The 24520-nt window shown below is 35.7% G+C and overlaps 1 non-coding gene across 1 annotated transcript; it reads right to left on the reverse strand.

Annotated features, from left to right (window-relative positions):
• Nucleotides 1–1298: 1298 nt before the first annotated feature.
• On the reverse strand, nucleotides 1299–1402 carry LOC112713368 (small nucleolar RNA R71). Its single transcript, XR_003158342.1, has one exon. It is a non-coding gene; the product is annotated as a small nucleolar RNA R71 (small nucleolar RNA).
• Between the last annotated feature and the right edge of the window lie 23118 nt (nucleotides 1403–24520).

Genomic DNA, 24520 nt, shown 5'->3' on the forward strand with positions numbered 1-24520 from the left:
AATCATATCTTTTCCATTTTTTTTCTTATTTTCGAAATTTTTAAAAATTATTTTTTTCAAAAATCTTTTTCTTATCTTTTATATCTAATTTTCGAAATTTAGCTAACAATTAATGTGATTGGTTCAAAAATTTGAAGTTTGTTACTTTCTTGTTAAGAAAGGTTCAATCTTTAAGTTCTAGAATCTTATCTTGTAGTTTTTTGTTAGTCATTTTAAAAATTAAATCTTTTTCAAAATATCTTTTTCAAATATATCTTTTTATCTTTTATCTTATCTTTTTCAAAAACCTTATCTTTTTTTTTAAAAAAAAAATTTGATTTCAAAATATCTTATCTAACTTCTTATCTTCTTATCTTTTTCAAATTTTGATTTCAAATCTTTTTCAATCAACTAACTAACTTTTCTTTTTGTTTCTTATCTTTTTCAAAACCACCTAACTACTCTTTCCCTCTCTAATTTTCGAAAATATCTCACCCCTTTTCAAAAAAAAAAATTTCTTTTTAATTGTTTTAAATTTTAAATCTTATTTTATATTTAATTTTCGAAAATTACTAACTCCTTTTTCAAAAATTATTTTCGAAATATTCCTTCTCTTTTCTTCTATTTAATTATTTAATTACTAACACTTCTCTTCACCTCTCTTCATCTAAAAATCCGAATTCTTCTTTATTCTTCTACTCCCTTCTTCTACTAACATAAAGGAATCTCTATACTGTGACATAGAGGATTCCTCTTTCTTTTCTTGTTTTCTTCTCTTTCATATGAGCAGGAACAGGGAAAAAGGCACTCTTGTTGAAATTGATCCAGAACCTGAAAGGACTCTGAAGAGGAAATTAAGAGAAGCTAAATTAAATTATTCTAAAGGTAACCTTTCAGAAATTTTCGAACAAGAGAAGGAGATGGCAGCCGAAAATAATAATAATAATGCAAGGAGAATGCTTGGTGACTTCACAAAGCCAACGTCCAAGTTTGATGGAAGAAGCATCTCCATTCCTGCCATTGGAGCCAATAACTTTGAGCTTAAGCCTCAACTAGTTGCATTAATGCAACAAAACTGCAAGTTTTATGGACTTCCATCTGAAGATCCTTATCAGTTTTTAACTGAGTTCTTGCAGATCTGTGAGACTGTAAAGACGAATGGAGTTGATCCTGAAGTCTACAAACTCATGCTTTTCCCTTTTGCTGTAAGAGACAGAGCTAGAATATGGTTGGATTCACAACCTAAGGATAGCCTGGACTCCTGGGATAAGCTGGTCACTGCCTTCTTGGATAAATTCTTTCCTCCTCAAAAGCTGAGCAAGCTGAGAGTGGATGTTCAAACCTTCAAACAAAAAGATGGTGAATCCCTCTATGAAGCTTGGGAAAGATATAAGCAGTTGACCAAAAGATGTCCATCTGACATGTTTTCAGAATGGACCCTATTAGATATATTCTATTATGGTCTCTCTGAATTTTCGAAAATGTCATTGGACCATTCTGCAGGTGGATCTATTCACCTGAAGAAAACGCCTGAAGAGGCTCAAGAACTCATTGACATGGTTGCAAACAACCAATTCATGTACACCTTTGAGAGGAATTCCGTGAATAATGGAATACCTCAGAAAAAAGAAGTTCTTGAAATTGATGCTCTGAATGCCATATTGGCTCAGAACAAAGTGTTGACTCAACAGGTCAACATGATCTCTCAAAATTTGAATGGGCTGCAACATGCATCCAACAACACTAGAGATGCAGCTTCTGAAGAAGCTTATGATCCTGAGAACCCTGCCATGGAAGAGGTTAATTATATGGGTGAACCTTATGGAAACACCTATAATCCATCATGGAGAAATCATCCAAATTTCTCCTGGAAGGATCAACAAAAGCCTCAACAAGGCTTTAACAATGGTGGACGCAATAGGCTAAGCAATAGCAAGCCATATCCATCATCTTCTCGGCAACAGACAGAGAATTCTGAACAAAACACTTCTAATTTAGCCAATATTGTCTCTGATCTGTCAAAGGCCACTTTCAGTTTCATGAATGAAACAAGATCCTCCATCAGAAATTTGGAGGCACAAGTGGGCCAGCTGAGTAAGAAAGACATTGAAACTCCTCCCAGTATTCTCCCAAGCAATACAGAAGAAAATCCAAAAGGAGAGTGCAAGGCCATTGATGTGATCAATGTGGCCGAATGCACAAGGGAGGAGGAGGACGAAAATCCTAGTGAGGAAGACCTCCTGGGACGTCCCTCAAGCAAGAAGGAGTTTTCCATTAAGGATCCAAGGGAATCTGAGGCCCATACAGAGACCATAGAGATTCCATTAAATCTCCTTCTGCCATTCATGAGCTTTGAAGACTATTCTTCCTCTGAAGAGGATGAAGATGTGACTGGAGAGCAAGTTGCTCAATATTTAGGAGCTATCATGAAGCTGAATGCCAAGCTGTTTGGTAATGAGACTTGGGAAAGTGAACCTCCCTTGCTCATTAGTGAACTAGATACTTGGATTCAGAAAACTCTACCTCAAAAGAAACAAGATCTTGGCAAGTTCTTAATACCTTGTACCATTGGCACCATGAGCTTTTTCAAAGCTCTATGTGATCTAGGGTCAGGGATAAATCTTATGCCACTCTCTGTAATGGAGAAGTTAGGGATCATTGAGGTACAACCTGCCTTGTTCTCATTGCAATTGGCAGATAAGTCATTGAGACAAGCTTATGGAATAGTAGAGGACGTGCTAGTAAAGGTTGAAGGCCTTTACATCCCTGCTGATTTCATAATCTTAGACACTAGGAAGGAAAAGGATGATTGCATCATCCTTGGAAGACCTTTCCTAGCCACAGCAGGAGCTGTGATAGATGTCAACAGAGGTGAATTAGTCCTTCAAATTGAATGGGGACTACCTTGTGTTTAAGGCACATGACCATCCCTCTGTGACAAAAGAGAGTAAGCATGAAGAACTTCTCTCAGTTCAGAGTCAAGAAGAACCCACACAGTTAAACTCTAAGTTTGGTGTTGTGAGGCCACAACCAAACTCTAAGTTTGGCGTTAAGACCCCATATCCAAACTCTAAGTTTGGTGTTGGGACTACACTAACATTGACCTGATCACCTTGTGGCTCCATGAGAGCCACTGTCAAGCTATTGACATTAAAGAAGCGCTTGTTGGGAGGCAACCCAAGTTTATTTATCTAATTTTTATTATATTGTTATTTTGTGTTTTATTAGGTACATGATCATGAGGAGTCACGAAAAAATCAAAAAAATTAAAAACAGAGTCAAAAACAGAAGAAAAAAATTTTTCACCCTGGAGGATACACGGGCTGGCGTTCAACGCCAGTAAGGTGCATCTGGCCGGCGTTCAACGCCAGAACAGAGCACCATTCTGGCGCTGAACGCTAGAAACAAGCAACATCCTGGCGCTGAATGCCAAGAATGTGCCCAGAGAGGAAAAACTGGCGCTGAACGCCAGTAACAAGCATGAAACTGGCGTTCAACGCCAGAAACATGCTTTACATGGGCGTTGAACGCCCAGAACGTGCACCAATGGGCGTTTAAATGCCAGAATGGTGTGCCAAGGCAATTTACATGCCTATTTGGTGCAGGGATGGAATTCCTTGACACCTCAGGACCTGTGGACCCCACAGGATCATCTCAGGATCTGTGGACCTCACAGGATCCCCACCTACCTCGCCCTCTCTCTTTCCATTCATGGTCATTCCTTCTATTTTTCATTCACCACCTACATCTATCCACTCTTCCCCATACACCCTACCTACCTTTACAATTCAACTTCTCTTTCCCACTCAATCCCACCCATATAGCCGAATCCATCTCCCCTCACTCACCTCCATTTTCTTCTTCTTCTTCTTCTTCCTCTCTTCTTTCTTCTCTTGCTCGAGGGCGAGCAATATTTTAAGTTTGGTGTGGTAAAAGCATAGTTTTTTTGCTTTTCCATTACCATTAATGGCACCTAAGGCCAGAGAAACCTCAAAGGGAAGACAAAAGCTTCCACCTCTGAGTCTTGGGAGATGGAAAGACTATAAGCCGTCATAGCTCAGTGGTAGAACATGTGGCTGCAAATCAAGAGATCCCTGAGATACCTCAGGGAATAAGTTATCCTCCACACAAATATTGGAAGCAACTAAGGGTAGAAACACCAAAATTACTAGGAATCATTCAACAGAAGCAAGGAAGAGACATAGAGGAGCTCAAAAAGCACCATTGGACCTTCAAGAAGGCGCCACCCTCACTCAGGTGGATTCATTCCTTGTTCTTTATTTCTTTCTGTTTTCGGTTTTTAATGTTGTGTTTATCTATGTTTTGTGTCTCTACTTCATGATCATTAGTATGTAACCATGACTTAAAGCTATGAATAAAATCCATTAATCCTTCACCTCTCTTAAATGAAAAATGTTTTAATTCAAAAGAACAAGAAGTACATGAATTTCGAATTTATCCTTGAATTTAATTTAATTATATTGATGTGATGGCAATACTTTTTGTTTTCTGAATGAATGCTTGAACAGTGCATATTTTTGATCTTGTTGTTTATGAGTGTTAAAATTGTTGGCTCTTGAAAGAATGATGAACAAAGAGAAATGTTATTGATGATCTGAAAAATCATGAAATTGATTCTTGAAGCAAGAAAAAGCAGTGAAAAAGGAAGCTTGCGAAAAAAAAAAGTGGCGAAAAAAATAGAAAGAAAAAGAAGGAGCAGTAGAAAAAGCCAATAGCCCTTAAAACCAAAAGGCAAGGGTAAAAAGGATCCAAGGCTTTGAGCATCAATGGATAGGAGGGCCCAAGGAAATAAAATCCAGGCCTAAGCGGAGTCAAGCTGTCCCTAACCATGTGCTTGTGTCATGAAGGTCCAAGTGAAAAGCTTGAGACTAAGTGGTTAAAGTCATGATCCAAGGCAAAAGAGTGTGCTTAAGAGCTCTGGACACCACTAACTGGGGACTCTAGCAAAGCTGAGTCACAATCTGAAAAGGTTCACCCAGTTATGTGTCTGTGGCATTGATGTATCCGGTGGTAATACTGGAAAACAAAGTGCTTAGGGCCACGGCCAAGACTCATAAGTAGCTGTGTTCAAGAATCAACATGCTTAACTAGGAAAGTCAATAACACTATCCGAAATTCTGAGTTCCCAGAGACGCCAATCACTCTGAACTTCAAAGGAAAAAGTGAGATGCCAAAACTATTCAGAAGCAAAAAGCTACAAGTCCCGCTCATCTAATTAAATTAATATTCATTGATATTCTGGAATTTATAGTATATTCTCTTCTTTTATCCTATTTGATTTTCAGTTGCTTGGGGACAAGCAACAATTTAAGTTTGGTGTTGTGATGAACGGATAATTTATACGCTTTTTGGCATTGTTTTTATATAGTTTTTAGTAAGTTTGAGCTACTTTTAGGGATGTTTTCATTAGTTTTTATGTTAAATTCACATTTCTGGACTTTACTATTATTTTGTGTGTTTTTCTATGATTTCAGGTAAATTCTGGCTGAAATTGAGGGACTTGAGCAAAACTCTGAAAAAGGCTGACAAAAGGACTGCTGATGCTGTTGGAATCTGACCTCCCTGTACTCGAAATGGATTTTCTAGAGCCACAGAACTCCAAATGGCGCGCTCTCAACGGCGTTGGAAAGTAGACATCCAGAGCTTTCCATCAATATATAATAGTCCATACTTTATTCGGAGATTGACGACGTAACTTGGCGTTGAACGCCAAGTACAAGCTGCTGTCTGGAGTTAAACGCCAGAAAAACGTCATGATCCGGAGTTGAACGCCCAAAACACGTCATAACTTGGAGTTCAACTCCAAGAGAAGCCTCAGCTCGTGGATTGATCAAGCTCAGCCCAAGCATACACCAAGTGGGCCCCGGAAGTGGATTTATGCATCAATTACTTACTCATGTAAACCCTAGGAGCTAGTTTATTATAAATAGAACATTTATCTATTGTATTAGATATCTTTGATCACTTTAGGTCTTTGATCAGTCAGTCTTGTGACCACATGGGGGCTGGCCATTCGGCCATGCCTGAACCCTTTGCTTGTGTATTTTCAACGGTGGAGTTTCTGCACACCATAGATTAAGGGTGTTGAGCTCTGCTGTACCTCAAGTATTAATGCAATTCTATTCTCTTTTATTCAAAATCTCTCTTATTCTTATTCCAAGATATTCATTCGTACCCAAGAACATGATGAATGTGATGATAAGTAACCCTCATTATCATTCTCACTTATGAACGCACGTGATTGACAACCACTTCCGTTCTACCTGCAACCGAGCTTGAATGTGTATCTCTTAGATTCTCCAACAGAATCTTCGTGGTATAAGCTAGATAGATGGCGGCATTTATGAGGATCCGGAAAGTCTCACCTTGTCTGTGGTATTCCGAGTAGGATCTTGGGAATCCGGAAAGTCTAACCTTGTCTGTGGTATTCCGAGTAGGATTCCAGTAATGAATGACTGTGACGTGCTTCAGACTCGCAAGTGCTGGGCGTTAGTGACAGACGCAAAAGAATCAAGGGATTCTATTCCAGTAGGAGCGGGAACCAACCAGTGATTAGCCGTGCTGTGACAGAGCGCGTGAGCGTAGTTTTCACTGCGAGGATGGGATGTAGCCATCAACCATGGGTGATGCCTCCAGACAATTAGCCATGTGAGTGACAGCCGCAGAGGATCATTTTCCCGAGAGGATTGAAAGTAGCCACCGCTGATGGTGAACCCTTATACACAGCTTGCCATGGAAAGGAGTAAGAAGGATTGAGTTGAAGAAGTGGGAAAGCAGGCGTCCTTGAGCCATACAGTATCTCCATTCGCTTATCTGAAATTCCCACCAATGAATCTGCATAAGTATTCTATCCCTTTTATTATTTATTTTCTTATTTCTATTTTCGAAACCATAAATCAATTTAATCTGCCTAACTGAGATTTACAAGGTGACCATAGCTTGCTTCATACCAACAATCTCTGTGGGATCGACCCTTACTCACGTAAGGTTTATTACTTGGACGACCCAGTACACTTGCTGGTTAGTTGAACGGAGTTGTGTCCACTCGTGCCAATTTCAAATTCCATAATTTTACAATGAATACAACTTAAAGAATAGTGATCACAATTTCGTCCACCAAACGCGTGCCTGATAACCACTTCCATTCTACCTTAGATCGAGCGCATATCTCTTAGCCTCCATTCGGAAAGATCGGAGTCTTCGTGGTATAAGCTAGAATTATTGGCAGCCATTCCTAAGATCCGAAAAGTCTAAACCTTGTCTATGGTATTCCGAGTAGGATCTGAGATGGGATGACTGTGACGAGCTTCAAACTCAAGAGTGTTGGGCGTAGTGACAGACGCAAAAGGATCAATGGATCCTATTCTGACATGATCGAGAACCGACATATGATTAGCCGTGTGGTGACAGCGCATTTGGACCATTTTCACTGAGAGGACGGGAGGTAGCCATTGACAACGGTGAAACCCAACATATAGCTTGCCATGGAAAGGAGTAAGAATGATTGGATGAAAGCAGTAGGAAAGCAGAGATTCAGAAAGAACACAACATCTTCATGTGCTTATCTGAAACTCCCACCAATGAATTACATAAGTATCTCTATCTTTATTTTATGCTTTATTTATTGTTATATGCGAAAACCATTATAACCATTATTATCCGCCTGACTGAGATTTACAAGATGACCATAACTTGCTTCATACCAACAATCTCCGTGGGATCGACCCTTACTCACGTAAGGTTTATTACTTGGACGACCCAATGCACTTGCTGGTTAGTTGTGCGAAGTTGTGACAAAGTGTGATTCACGTTTGAGAGCTCCAAGTCTTTGCGCCATTGTTGATGATCACAATTTCATGTACCAAAATCCACATTTAGCAACAGGAGAGAAATTAATGCTAACAACTCTACATAATCACTTTTGAGCACTGATTAAAAAGCCTAACAAAGGAGACAGAAGATACAGTGTAAACCCCATTAAATTAGCGAATAATTAACTAATAAATTAAATTTTAATAAAATAAATTAGAAATATAAATTTTATATTAAAATAGGGTAGAACTCATTAAAACAAGAATTTTGACACTAATTTCAAAGAATTCGGCCCAAGATTGGGCAAAATAGGCCGAACTGGACCCAAAATGGACCAAGGCCCAACTCAGCCCATTCACCTTTAATAAATCTAGCTTCCCCTTTCTTCTTCCTCTTCATCTTCATTCACGCTGCACAACAAAGGAAAAAGGGGAAAAAGCTTTCAAACCTTAGCACCCAATTCTAACCACCACATCTCCTTACCCCGAGTTTCGATCGCCGCACCATTTGCGACTACGCGTCCACCACGTCGAGCTCTACGAATCTATCGAAACAATTTTATAGGTAAGCTTCATTCTCACTTCAGTTGCTCTACCCCTTTGATTTTCAAAAATCTTGAGCATCCATGTTGAGATTTTGTTGAATTTGGTACTCTAGGTTCGGTTTAACTTGCGGAACTTGTTGGATTTGGTTTGTTTGGTCTGTGGGTACGGTAAGGATTACTATCCTTAGTGAATTCATTGATTTAGAGTGTGAGTATTGAATTTTGTATATGAATATGTGAAAAATGTGAACTTAGGTGTATATACATATATTGGAACTTGATTTTGGACATTTGAGGCTTGGTGAAGGATTAGTGTCAAGGCCTTGGTGATTTTGGACTTGTGAGGCTGTGTTTGGCTTTGGTGATTATTAATGTATAATATTTTGTAAAAACTTAGGCTAGATGACCATAGGATAGGTTGAAATATAAGAAAATGTTCAATGCTTAGCACCTGTGATAAATATGATGATATGAATTGAGTGTATGTTGGATGGTTGCTGCGTATGCTGATGATAGTGTGTTAATTGATGAATTGATGATGGATGATGTGATGATATGATTATATGTGTATTGAGTGAGTTGTTGATAACATTGTTGATGCGAAATAAGAAATTGAGATTCGAAATTGTGTAATTATGAAGTATGGTTGAAGGTGGTGTGATGTGAAGCATGTAGTGTTGTGTTGATATGCTATGATATGATATTGTGCTGAATCTATGTGTAAAATTATGGATATGAGTTTAGGTTCCAAGAAAATTGAGGTTTGAAGTCTTTTGTGTAAAATCGATTTTTGGCCGAACTTCGACGAGTCATAACTTGGCTTCCGAACCTCCAAAAGGTTTCAAACTTATTTCATATGAAAATTGTGTCCGTAAAGTTTACGCCGTTTGAAAAACGGATAAAAATGTTTTAAAACAAAAAAGTTATGCAAGTCGGAAATTCGGAGGCAAAACTGAAAATTCTGTAGCATTCAGCATTTTGCTAATTCTGCACAGCTTGCGTATGTGACCACTGCACGCAACGCGACCAAACTCTTTGGGTTTGGCTGCTTGCATATGTGAGTAGTGTGTTTGCGTACGCAAACACTGATTTTTAAAAGGTTACGTATTTGACCACCTGCATGCGACGCGACCAATGCTTTCAGGTTGGGATCCTCACGTACGCGAGGAAGGTGCTTGCGTACGCGAGCAACAATTTTCGCATGCCCACGTGCACGCATGCCCTACGCGTATGCGTGACCTCTCAAAAAATGCACACCCACGCGTATGTGTGGTCCACGCGTATGTGTGGTCCACGCGTACAGGTGGCCCCTGTTTCAGCAAAAATGGATTTTGTGTTTTTAAGTCAAATTTCAAACTTCTAAACCTCTATTTTCATTTTTTTAGCCACAAATCATAGTAGTAACTCTATTAGTAAGGTGGAGTTAGGAAATTGAGGTAACTTGGGGTTGAAGTAAAGTGGGAAAAGTGATGAATTAAATATGAAAATGTGTATATTTGGAGTGTATATGGTACCATGGTTTATATGATATGTTTATGCAAAGATTACAATGATTATAAATACTTAGGAGGCTTATGCATTCAATGTTATTTGAGATATGAGTTTTCCTAGGTAAAGTACCGTGGCTTGCCACCACGTGCTCCAGGTCGAAACTCGATACTCTGTTGACCCTACGTCGTAAGGGTAATCGGACACGTATAAATTTTTGGGAATGGTAACCCCCATTGAGTAAAGTTATATATGAATGTATGAATTATGAATGAAAAGAGAAAAAGCTATGCATAGACTCATGGGAATGCGCGACGGGAGACAATCCAAGGATTTAACATCCGGACTTGTCGGGTTGGCTTGATAATCGACAGATAAGACTCATTAGTCATAGGACAAGCATACATCATGTGCATATTGTCTGATCTGCTTGCTTGTGAACTATATGAGATTGCCTATGTTATTATACTCTACTATCTGTTATAATTGTTATCTGTATTACTTGTGAACTACTTATGTGTGCCTTATTTTGCTTATTTGTCTATGCAACTCTTAGAAGATAGAGGAGCGGAGGAAAACTGGAGAAGTTTAGTGAACGGGTTAAGTTTAGTTAGGTTGAGAACCTTTAGATGACCACCCACGTATGGCTTCTGTTTTTAGTTGCTTAAGCTTTATACCCGAAGGACGGCATTCTAGGATATCCTCTAGCATTCCCAGGACCTTATATCTTATATGCGTGGCACCTTTACCATGCTGAGAACCTCTGGTTCTCATTCCATACTATGTTGCTATTTTTCAGATGCAGGTCGAGCAGCACCACGCTAGGTGTCTGGACTTCTGAAGCGGAGTGGTTTCTGGGTTTCATTTGGATGTATAGTTATGTATATATGTACTTAACTTTCTCTCTGAATAACTTGTTTATTTTGTTTCTCTTAGAGGTTTATGGAGAGCTAGGGTTCATCTACGTATTTAGGTTTTGAGATATGTATATATGTATGTAAATATTCTCCGGCTAGCCTTAACTTCGCAGGCTGAGTTAGGAGCTTGTTATTTTTACTTTTGGCCCTTTATTTCCACTTTCTGTTTTTTTTTTACTTATGAACTTTAGTTTTCTTTACACGCAAGTAATCTCGTTTTCTGAATGTTGCGTTTTTATTTTTGCGATTTTGTTTTACCTATTTTTTTAAGGCTCCTTGTATATTATATCTTTTCTACTATTATAAGTATATATCTTATTTTAGAGGTCGTAATACCATACAACCTCTATTTTACGGTTTAAGCGTAAAGTTTTATGTGGTAGAATGTTACATACAGCCTACTATACGATCTACATCAACAAACATCAAGAAATTTCCAAGCAATCAACAATAAAAAAATAAAGAATAAAGAAATAAACAGATACAGAAGTAGAAAATAAATAAATGTGAGCAATAAATAAGTGAATAAATAGTCAGCCTAATATAGACTTTATCCTAAATTTCACAGCAACCAACCACTACAAAATTCAAAGGCTATTCATTTAGCCATATCTGATGACATAACGGGTATGATATTCTCATTCTTATTCAAGAGGAATGTACACTACTCATATATACTTATCTCAATTCAAGTGATATATTAGGATTTTTAAATAAATGAAATGGCCTTTTGCCCATGATCTGATTTAGCTCTTCCACTTAAAGAAAAGAAAATTGCCTTCCAAGCCACAAAACTTATCCAACTGTATTTAATCTCTAATCTCAAAGTGGGAATAACATATACAAAATCTATTATTGGTTCTGTGTATTTACTTTTAAGTATTCATTGTCTTTCCTATTTTATCTTAATATTTTGATTGCATTCTTTTCAAGTTGGATGTGAATTTTAGTTTAGGTTAATCATTTGTTTGGTTACATTGAAATCGTAAATGTCTTCCTTTTTTGTTTTTGGTTCTTCTATAGATTCATCTCTCTAATAAGTGTATAAAAACTCTAGTTTGTGTAAATGTTTGAAAATATTCTTAGGAGACCGCCGTACATTGTATTCCCAATGCTGACACTGATGTCAAAACTCAGCATATCAATGCTGAGAAGCCTGGAAAAAATATATTATTCCATCCACTGCGGATTGAAACACGGCTACCTCCGTCAACTTAGAATGATGCCGGTGAAGCTTCCGCATGACACACAAAGATTGAACATGTTGCTGAGGCTACCCAAATATCTTTGGAGGATGAAGATTATAATCCCGAGGCCGATGAGGTTGAGTCATGGGATGATCACGTTGACCACTTATATGCCGAAGTAGACGATGTACGTTGTAAGAATCCCAACGGTCACAAGGATACAGATTATTGGAGTGTTGATGTTGTCGATAAAGTTTTTTCCTCATATCTTGATTATTTTATTATAATTGGATCACTTTAGTATTCTATGTAATTTTTGGGCAACGATAATGACACAAAACCTTGTTATTTATTCCTTAAAGGATGGCATCACAAAAAGGATGAATTTGAGCGTCAAGGAGGCCATAGTACTTCCTCCTGGTAAACAGATCATAATGGAGTTTAATACAGAGTTACAACCGATCAGTTAGGCAGTTGGTTTATTTAGTGAATTTTTAGGGAGTTTGGGTGTTGACTTTTAACATTTTTCCATAAATGAAGAGATTTGGAAGAAAATGGACATTGCTCTAAAGGAACATGCATACAACATAGTTAAGGTAGAATCTTAAATTTGATAGCTTCTTATGTAATTTAAAATATGATATATGCCCTTATTTTTCCTTATGTTCATATTCATTGCATTATATCTCAAATTTGTAGCGGACTTTTCAATACGAAGATGATGACAATGAAAAAATAAAGTGGGTAATGATTCAAAGGATAGGAAAAATCTAGAAGGAAACAAGAAATAACTTATTTCATAAGTTTTATGACGACAGAAAGAATTTAGAAAAAAATGCTAAACGTAAACTATTAGGAATAAATGCATAACCGTCAAAATGGTTCCTTCAATATCGTTTGAAGAACTCTATGAAGGTAATTAACATTGAATTAGTATGCCATTTAGTGTTACAATTTTAAACATTTTGAATACCTGAATATAATGATTGATTGATTGTGATAGAATTAAAAACCCAAACTACTAGTCCATTATGTTTCTAAACCTTAAAAAACCAGGGCTCTATAAGGATTCATTAAGTTCTAAAATTCAGTGCATGATCAATTAAATTTGTGTCTTTATTTATAGTAAAAGTGTAGACAAAATGCTCTAAATCGGTCGAAGCAACTTTATACACATACTCGGGGTAAAAAAACTTGGCAAGGCGAAATGATGAAGAGGTAATTATGTGTTTATTATCTTTCATATATTTTTTCGTATTTTGTGATATTCATTTGTTACATGTATGATTGTGAAAATATTTAATGTGGTTATAAAAGAGAGCACAACAAAGGCGCATTGGTAGAGGAAAGGTATGGACTATGGCTTAAAAAAAAAGATGGCTCGTATATGAATGATGATGTGCGTATTGTTAGAGTAAGTATTGGTTTATAATTATTTACATATCTCGCTCTATTCATGTTGCTAACTTTGAAATCATAATAACCCAATTCTGGTATGTCTGTTGGAAGCGATTGCAAATATCTAGAGCCAAGATGGTTCCTCGAAGGAAATTTCACATAATAATTTGCTTGCACAAGTCCTTGGAAATGAGCATTGAGGATGAGTTCGAGGATTAGGTTTTGGACCATGTCCAACTGAAATTATTCGTAATACTACACAACAATCGAACTCTATAGTGCAAATTGAGGAGTATCAGAAGGAGATTACAGAATTGAAGGCAGCGACAGCAGAACTAAAGGTAGAGGTAGTAGAAGAGAAGACAAAGAGACAGATCATAGAGAATCTATTGAGATACATAATCTAACTGTAAGAAGACACTTTGTCACCTAACGTTACTGTAGAGCTGAGGTCTTTGGAGAGCGCAACAAAATTGATAGAGATCTCTTAACAATTTAATTTTTTTTGGTTTGCTTTACAAACAATGCACTCTGAGGACAAATTGCTCTTAACTATTTTATTTTGTCATTTATATATATAATTTGGATTATTCTAGCATTGTATTTTGCTTGAATTATGTTTTTTTATTATAATTGAAAACATAATCAGTTAAATTAATACGTGACATCTTTAAATTAAAAAAATTTTTAAATGGTGATTGTGATATGAAATGAAAATTCAAATAAACTATTTAAAATGAAAAACAAAACTACGAAGTTTAGCGGCAGTTACTATTAAACACTGCAAAAACTGCAATTTTTTACAACAAATATAGTGGCGGTTAACTAACCATCGTGAGATGGGATCTTAAATCAGTTCTGGTCAATAGCAGCGATCGTTAACCACCACAAAACCTTTTTGCCATTAAATACTGTTTAGCAGCAGTTATTTCAGGGGTTACAAAAAACCGCCGCTAAGGGTTTACCGGCGCCATATGTTTCAGCAGCCAATCAACTGTTGCTATATGTTTAGCGGTGGTTAGTAAACCATCTCAATCCAAAAAGTCAACCGCCGCTATCTACCACTTCTGTTGTAGTTAGTGATAAACTAATTTTGAGGCCAAGTAAATAAAAATAATTTATTATACGTGGGTAACTGTCATTGGTTGACGAAGCAACACGTGGGAAGGCGTGCTAAGTCAGCATGTGGGGGCATGTTCCTACGTGGCGAAGTCTGGTTGATTGGTGATGCAATTCGGGGGACGTGCTGAGTGCTCCCTCTATATAAGGCAAAGCTCGGTACTTTTTTTATTGCGAGGAAGAGTATTGAATGGTCTTTGATTGTGTTGCTAGTGTAATGGAGGGTACCACAAACTTGGTAGTGTATCGCAATGGTGAGATTATATAGAATACTCATGATAGAGTGAGGTTTGTGTGTCAGAATTTGTTTTCGTTTGTGGTTCCATACACCATGAAGTTCATCGAGCTTCAGAACGGTCTCTGTCAAAGCATGAAGAACGGTATGTTAAGGAGAGTGAGCAGTATTTTGTACCAGAATCCGGTTACAGTTTTTGGTGGTTTAATACAATTTGATATCATGCCGATCATTGACGAAGCGAGTATGAAGAATATGATCCAAATTCACCGGCAGACTCAGATGCGACATCCACAGATTGAGCTGTATGTTGATTTTGAAAACGTAGAGGCAGATGAGATTCAAAACAATTTAGATATAAAGGATGATAGAGTTGTAGTGTACGAAGGAATGAACAGTGACAGCGAAGAGGACTTTGAAGCCACTTATAAAGCCGGCGTCAAATTTAAGGATGGTGATGTAGGAGTGGAGGTAGCAGTAGAGAATGTAGTGGTTCATCCCGCAGTTAGTCAACCGATGAACGTCCTACCTTTTATGCATAATTTGGATCTTGACGCTATGAATGCACTCGAATTCCCGGAATATGCAAACATAGGTACGTGAAGAGTGAATAATACGCTTTCGACAACATAGGTACGTGATTATTCCCCAGAATATCTTCACCACGTATTTTAGAGTTTCAATCCATGCATTAGGGTGTTCAACCATTGCAAGCCTCTAGTTCAGGTTGACGGCAAACACCTATACGAAAAATACAAAGGTACATTCGACAGGTTTGTGCATACCCAAACTAACACATCACTCGGTTCGCAGGGTGCCATTTGACATACTCAAACGACAATAATGGAGCAACGATGTCACACACATTAATATATTCATGTAACTCGTCGGGTATGATCAATACTTTGTACGACCACCACACAAACTGACACATATTATTAGAAAATTAGAACCTAAATATTAATGTTTGGATACAAGAATCACATGAACCTTAAATATCCTCGTCCATGTACTCTATTTCTTGCCTAAATATTGCTACGGTCTTCGATAACCACGTTGAGCTCCGATAGGAATGACTCCACATGAAACATGGTTCATTGAAAAAATTAAAAAAGGTTACCGTCAATCAAATTTGCATTCTCAATATAATGCAGGACTAAAATAGGAACTGCTATCTCATGGCAACTGGTATCTCAGCCGATGGAAGGGACTATCTGGTTACGGGCACAATACACGGTAGTTGCTCCCATGCCCAAACAAACAACATATTAAGAGGGTCATCTATCTCCTTAGTATCATACCGTGATGCACGACATAGTACCTTGTAAAGATGCACGAGACATGCTGGCACCCAACTATACTTATGGATCCGCTCGAAATCGCGAAGCAACTGTAAATACTTCGGGTGGGCATGTGTGATCGACTTATCCATGAATAGGGTCGAATCCAACAAATAGAAAATCTGGCATCTTATTAGACTCCTCGGTGTCTAATGGCTCTGCGTCTGTGATACACCGAACCCAACCCAACTTTATATAAGATTTCGGAGAACTACTGACAACCGGTTCACGACTGAATATCGCAATGCTCTGGCTCTATAGGAAGTCGCTACTACTATCTGTCCAGCCGCTCACAGGCTCTCCATCAATGGGTAGGCCAAATATATGAGCGACATCTTCCAGTGTCACTGTAACCTCACTCACCGGCAATACAAAGGTAGGAGTTTCTGGCATCCATCTTTCCACCAAAGCAGCTAATAAGGTGTAAAATCCTCTTATCAACCCAATCCTAGAAACGTAGTAGAATCCCGTTGAGCGTAAGTAATTTTCGACCATCGGATTCCACGTCTGCAGCGAATCCAGTTTACGAACCATCAAATTCCTATTTGGCCGATTCAACAAAAATATATTTATTTACTAAATATTAGTTTAAATAAATAAAAATTATTAGAAATAAATATTTATAGTTATAATTTACATCAATATAAAACATTGTTATTTCTAATCAAAAGTAAAAAACATTTACTTATTTAAATATTATAAATAAACATAATTAATATTTATTTTTGAAAATAAATTAATATAAATAATATTTAGTTTCGAAAATAAATAAACATAAATAATATTTATTTTCAAAAATAAATAAACATAAATAATATTTATTTCGAAAGTAAATAAAATATTTAATAGTATTTATATTTGAAAATAAAAAATCTAAATAATATTTATTTTTGAAAATAAATAAATATCAATATTATTTATATTCGAAAACAAATAAATATAAATAATATTTATATTAAAAAATAAAAAATGTAAATAATATTTACATTTATATAAAATAAATATATAATTTTATTCGAGACAATTAAAAATATTATTCGAAAATATTAATAAAATACAAAAAAAGAGTAATACTAAAATAATAATATATATCTTCATATAATACTAACAACAACAAAAATTTAAAAAAATTAATTTAAATACATAAAATAATAAAATTTATCAACTTACATAAATTAGATGATTCAAATAATTAATGATATATTGCTCAAATATCGTATAATTACGTACCATTTTTAATTACTACAAGTTAATAATTTATTTTTATATTTTTTTTTTTCTTCGAACACACCTAACTCGTAATTCTCTTCTTTACCCTCTCTTCTTCTTTTTTGGTGAAAGTGGGAAACTACTAACACACATTTCACATTTAATGAATGAAATAGTTACCAAAAAGTTCAATTTATAGAGCTTTTCTGAATGTCGTTGGTTATCGGGATGGGAGACTGTCTCCTGTATGTAAATCGCCTGCAACACGTCCCCTCCCATGTTATTGCAAGCTCTTCGAAAACGTGCGGAAACCCTATTACGCTGCCAGGATTTAGGAAACGTGTTATCAGGACACTGCTACCGTCTCTGTCCGCCACCTCATCACGTTCCCTATGTGTTATCAGGGTGTTGTCACATTGTTGACCGACTTTGTCACCACATTTCTGATGTGTTAAAACACACTCGCAATGCAGCAAAAAACCTTTCTTCCTAATATTGAACAAATATACTAATGTATATTCTATATGAAAAATAATTTGTGATCATAAATGGATAACGGTAGAAATAGGATTTGGCTTACACTGCTCTATACTTTATTTTATTTATACACGAGGATTCGAGGAAGAGGATGTCTCTCACTTTTTTTTTTAACTGAATTGCCCTTTTATTGTTGTAGTAATCTCCGAGGAGGCTAGAATTACTATGTTGGTGGTATGGATATTTTGTCAGGAGCAATAATTAGTCATCTTAAAAATTATATCAATTGAGAAAGTTTTCGTCGATAGCAAAGATGCTGTAGGCACTCGACTTTAAGCAAAAATATTGTTCATTATAAAAAAAAATGGTGTATTCTTGCAATAATTAAATTATAATGTATTGCCTTTTCATTAGATTATATCTACAAAAAGAAATTTATGAAAAGACATATATCAATTACATATAAAAGAATCGGTGAGAGATAAGATGATTTGAGATCTGATTTTAAAAGCAGAAAATGGTAAAAGTATCTGATTTTAAGAAGATAGTTAGTTACCAGATAATTTGTTAAAAGACACTTTTTTTAGATTTTTTTAATCTCAAATAAGAACAAATCTATTATACGAGATTGTAAATTTTAGAATGGATTAAAGTAGATATAAAATTTTCAGTAGAGAAGGAAACTATTTTAATAGAAGTTGTAACTAATTAATTAACTTAATAGAATTCTACCGTCAATCAATCGAGAGAGGAAATTTACTTGTACGAAAATTTGATAAATAAGATATTTATTCTACTAACTTCTTTACGTAGATTTTATAAGTAGAAATACTCCCAAAAGATATTACAAATGATAGTTTTACTAATTCTATTAGGAGAGGTATAGTACTTTTACGAATTGAATTATTTACCTGGTTTGTGTTAGTCAGTAAAATTAATACTAAGGATAAATTTTGTAAGTTAGGCATTATTGTTTAACATGATAATATATGTGTATTATGTAAAAAGAATGTTGAGAATTTTACCACTTATTTTTTGGTTGAGTTTACTTGACAGATGTTGTGTGCATGATTGTTTGTCCATGGTAAACTATGAGCTATTCCATGAACAATTAATTAATATTTTGATAGCAGGATAAGAGTGCCTGTAAAAAAGAAGCATAAAAGGTGATTAATTGAATTTTTTGCTATCATTTGACATGGATGAAAATGAATAACATAATATTCAAGAGTAAGAAAGCATGAATAGTAGAAATTATCAATAGGTCGCTTATGAACTATAAAAAGTAAAATGAAATTTATTTTAATGGTTGTTGATAACAATGCTAAAAATAACTATAAATTAACTTTTCTTTATAGTTATTGTTTTAAATTTTTATTTGTATTTTTGTTGCTCCACTTTTATTGTGTTGAATTCTTTTACTTCAAAAAAAAAAAAAACAAAGAGCGGTTCTCGACATAAAAGTTATGTGCCTTCCACAAGTTCCAAAAACAAAGAGAAATATCCAAAAGGACAGAAAGAAATTGACCAAATAATCATTTTCTGTTATAAAATAACTAAATAAATAAATAAGGAAGAGGTAATAAGTATAAAATATAAAGAGAGAAATAAGTATCGCAACATAAAAGAGAGAGAGTTGTTTATTGCTTGTGTGTGTATCAAAAGTTTCAGCCTATGTCCCTATTTATACATGTGCAAGGCTTTACTTTTTCAAACTATATTAAATACAATCACCCTTGGTAAACTAAGTCTCATGGAAAATGGTCATCCACATCATTCATCCTTATCACAACACTCCCCCTTGGATGACCATTTAGGATTATTGCCTCGTAAAACCTTACTAAAGAAAACCCAATGAAAAAAAAAACTTTAGTGAAGGAAAAAGAGTACAATATCCTTTGTGATGGGGACTGCCTCATTAAAACTCTTGTCAAGAAAAACCCAGTGGGAAGAAAAACCTGACTAAGGAAAAAATAGTACAGTCTCCCCCTCTTGTCGACATCATTTAATGTCTCGAAATCAGCGCATCCCAATCTGATGTACCAATCTTTCTAAAAGAAGATTTTGGGAGTGACTTTGTGAATAAATCTGCCAAATTATCACTTAAGCGGATTTGTTGGACATCAATTGTCCCTTGATTTTGAAGATCATGAGTGAAGAAGAATTTGGGAGAAATATGCTTTGTTCTATCACCTTTGATATATCCGCTTTTAAGTTGAGCAATACATGTTGTATTATCTTCAAACAGGACAGTTGGAGCTATCTTCTGATCAATCAGTCCACATGATGACAGAATATATTGGATCACACTCCTCAGCCAAAAATACTCGCGACTAGCTTCATGTATCGCTAGTATTTCAGCATGATTAGAGGATGTTGCTGCAATCGTCTGTTTCGTGGACCTCCATGATATAGCTGCACCACCATATGTGAATAAGTATCCTGTTTGAGATTTCCCTTTATGTGGATCAGACAAATATCCAGCATCTACATAGCCAACTAATTGTGACTTGGATCCATAGGGATAAAACAATCCCATATCAACCGTTCCATGAAGATATCGAAAGATCTATTTGATTCCACTCCAATGTCTTCTGGTTGGAGAGGAACTATATCTTGCTAGTAAATTCACAGCAAATGATATATCGGGTCGTGTATTATTAGCAAGATACATTAGGGCTCTAATGGCACTAAGATATGGTACTTCAGGACCAAGGATATCTTCATTTTCTTCTTTAGGACGGAATTGATCCTTCTCCATATCCAAAGATCTTACGATCATTGGGGTACTTAATGGATGTGACTTATCCATATAAAATCTCTTCAAGATCTTTTCTGTGTATGTTGTTTGATGAATAAAGATTCCACTTTTTATATGCTCGATCTGCAGGCCAAGACAAAACTTAGTCTTTCCAAGATCTTTCATCTCAAACTCTTCTTTTAGAGTTTTTATAATTATTAGAATCTCTTCAGGAGTCCCAATGATATTTAAATCATCAACATACACAGCAATTATAATGAATCTAGATGCAGTTTTCTTTATGAAAATACATGGACAGATATCATCATTCTTGAATTCGTTTTTGGCCAGATACTCAGTAAGACGATTATACCACATTCGTCCAGATTGCTTTAGACCATATAAAGATCTTTGCAATTTAACTGAGTATAACCCTTGCGAATATTCACTGGATGGTTTAGATATCTTTAGTCCTTCAGGGACTTTCATATAGATATTCCGATCTAATGAGCTGTACAAATAGGTTGTTACCACATCTATTAAATGCATATGCAGTTTATGATATGCAGATAAACTAACCAAATAACGCAATGTTATTGTATCCACTACAGGAGAATACGTTTTTTCATAATCTATACCGGGCCTTTGTGAAAAATCTTATGCCACAAGTCGGGCTTTATAGCGCACAACTTCATTTTTCTCATTTCGTTTTCTCACAAATACCCATCGGTATCCAATAGGTTTTACATCTTCAGGTGTACGGACTACAGGTCCAAAGACTTCACATTTTGCAAGTGAGTCTAATTCAGCCTTCATGGCTTCTTTCCATTTTGGCCAATCATTCCTTTGTCGACATTCTTCGACTGATCTTGGCTCAAGATCTTACTTTCATGCATGATATTTAATGCCACATTATATGCAAATATTTCATTGATAATTGTCTTATTTCGGTCCCATTTCTCTCCTGTAAAGACATAATTTATCGAGATCTCGTCATTTTCACAATTTTCAAGTACCTGAACGTCTTCTGGCGTTAAAATTATATCAGAATTTTGGACAACTGCAGGTGTCTTTACTATGTCTTTTTCAATAGGAATATTATTTACCTCTTTTCTCTTTCGAGGATTTTTATCTTTGGAACCGACAGGCCTGCCACGCTTCTGACGTGTATTTGCTTCAGTGGCTATTTGTCCTACTGGGACATCAATTCGAATTGGGGCATTTTCCACCCTGCCACGCTTCTGGCGTGAATTTGCTTCAGTGGCTACTTGTCCTACTGGGACATCAATTCGAATTAGGGCATTTTCCGCTGGTATATAAGATTTGGTTATCCTCTTTGTATCGGAAAATGCATCAGGCAATTTATTTACTATTCTTTGCAAATGTATAATCTTTTGAACTTCTAGTTCACATTGCCCTGATCGAGGATCTAAATGCATCAACGATGATGCATTCCAATTAAGTTCCTTTTTAGAAAACTTATTCTCTCCCCCTAATGTTGGAAATTTTGATTCATCAAAATGACAATCCACAAACCGAGCTTTAAATACATCTCTTGTTTGTATCTCAAGATACCTCACTATAGAGGGAGAATCATATCCAACATATATCCCCAATTTTCTTTGGGGTCCCATTTTGGTGCGATTAGGTGGTGCAATGGGAACATATATCGCACACCCAAATATTCTTAAATGGGAGATATTTGACTACTGGCCAAAAGCTGATTTCATAGGAGAGAACTGATGGTAACTCGTTGGCCTCAAACGAATAAGTGCTGCGGCATGTAAAATAGCATGCCCCCAAACCGAGGTTGGGAGATTTGTTCTCATAAGCAAGGGTCTAGCAATTAATTGGAGGCGCTTAATAAGTGATTCTGCTAATCTATTTTGTGTGTGAACATAAGCTACTGGATGTTCAACACTTATTCCATTAGCCATACAATAAGCATCAAAAGCTTGGGAAGTAAATTCACCAACATTATCAAGGCGAATTGCTTTGATTGGATTTTCTGGAAATTGTGCTTTTAATCGAATAATTTGAGCCAGTAATCTCGCAAACGCCAGGTTGCGAGAAGATAATAAGCACACATGTGACCATCTTGAAGATGCGTCTATTAAGACCATAAAATATCTAAAAGATCCACATGGTGGATGAATAGGTCCACATATATCACCTTGAATCCTTTCTAGGAATTCAGGGGACTCAAATCCAATCTTTACTGGTGATGGCCTTAAAATTAACTTCCTTTGAGAACATGCAGCACAACAAAATTCACTAGATTTAAGAATCTTCTGGTTCTTTAGTGAATGTCCATGAGAGCTTTCAATAATTCTCCTCATCATGGTTGTTCCCGGATGACCCAATCTATCATGCCAAGTTATGAATTCATTTGGGCTAGTAAACTTCTAGTTTACAATGGCATATGATTCAATTGCACTAATCTTGGTATAATATAACCCAGATGAAAGTGAGGGTAATTTTTCTAATATAACCTTTTTATTTGAATCATGAGTTGTGATACATAAATACTCATGATTTCCCTCATTCATTGTCTCAACATGATATCCATTTCGGCGAATATCTTTGAAACTCAGCAAGTTCCTCAGGGACTTGGTAGATAATAGTGCATTATTTATTATAAATTTTGTTCCTCCAGGAAACAAAATTATAGCTCTTCTGGAGCCTTCTATCACATTGCCTGAGCCAATAATAGTATTAATATACTCTTCTTTTGGCACAAGATGGGTAAAATATATATCACTTTTAAGAATAGTGTGCGAACTTGCACTATCCGCAAGGCAAATATCTTCAGAATATGTCCTTGCCATTTTTCTTCAAAAACAAATAATGATAATAATAAAATGAGTAAAAGTACATGCACAATAAAATTATTCATATGAATACTTAACAAACACATATACATATCAAACTATTCCATTATTGATCAAATAGCCAATATTTCCTTCAAGATCCTTTAAAAAAATTAGATACATCATAATGAGTGGTGGAATTTTCATCATTTGAAACAAAATTTGTTTCTTTTCTTTTGTCATCCTTTTTCAAGGATGCTTGATAAATATCAACTAGGTGCCTTGGGGTACGAAGGTACGTGACCAATGACCCTTTCCACCACAACGGAAGCATTTATCCTCAATTGATATACTTTGCCCATTGTTTCTTTCTTTATCTCACTTCTGGTGAGATATTTTATTGTGAACATAATTTCTTTTCCTTCCATAATTTTTTTTGTTATCAAAATCTTGCCATTTACCTCTTCTGGGGTTATAATTTACCGCATTTGCTTCAGGAAATAGGGCGGCGCCAGCTGGGCGTACTTCATGATTTCTTAAGAGCAATTCATTGTTGCGTTCAGCAACAAGAAAGCAAGAAATTAGCTCAAAAATTTTTTTTTAAATCTTTTTTTCAATACTGCTACTAGAGGAGCACATTCGAGGTATGGAAGGTCGAGAAAATTTTCTCTAACATATCGGGCTTGAGGAAGTATCACATGATTGTACCTTTCTTCAAGGTTTTTCCACAGATCTATAGGATCTTTTAATATGGGATATTCATTTTTCAATCATACTTCAAGATGACGATGAAAAAAATTATAGCTTTGGCTATATCCTTTTGGGATGTATTATTTTCAACCTTAATGGTATCTCCAAGATCCATTGAATCAATATGGATTTTAACATATAGTATCCATGATAAATAATTATTTTCAGATATATCAAAAGCATTATATTCAAGATGAAAGAGTTTCAACATAATAAAAATTTGTTACCTGAAGTCTTTCTAAAATTTCGTTAGAGTTTCGTGCTGATAACGTGTTATAAAATAACTAAATAAATAAATAAAGAAGAGATAACAAGTATAAAATATAAAGAGAGAGAAATAAGTATTGCAACATAAAAGAGAGAGAGTTGTTTATTGCTTGTGTGTGTATCAAAAGCTTCAGCCTATGCCCTATTTATACATATGGAAGGCTTTACTTTTTCAAACTATATTAAATACAATTACCCTTGGTAAACTAAGTCTCATGAAAAATAGT

This window comes from Arachis hypogaea, chromosome 9 (genome assembly GCF_003086295.3).
Source record: "Arachis hypogaea cultivar Tifrunner chromosome 9, arahy.Tifrunner.gnm2.J5K5, whole genome shotgun sequence".
NCBI lineage: Eukaryota > Viridiplantae > Streptophyta > Magnoliopsida > Fabales > Fabaceae > Arachis > Arachis hypogaea.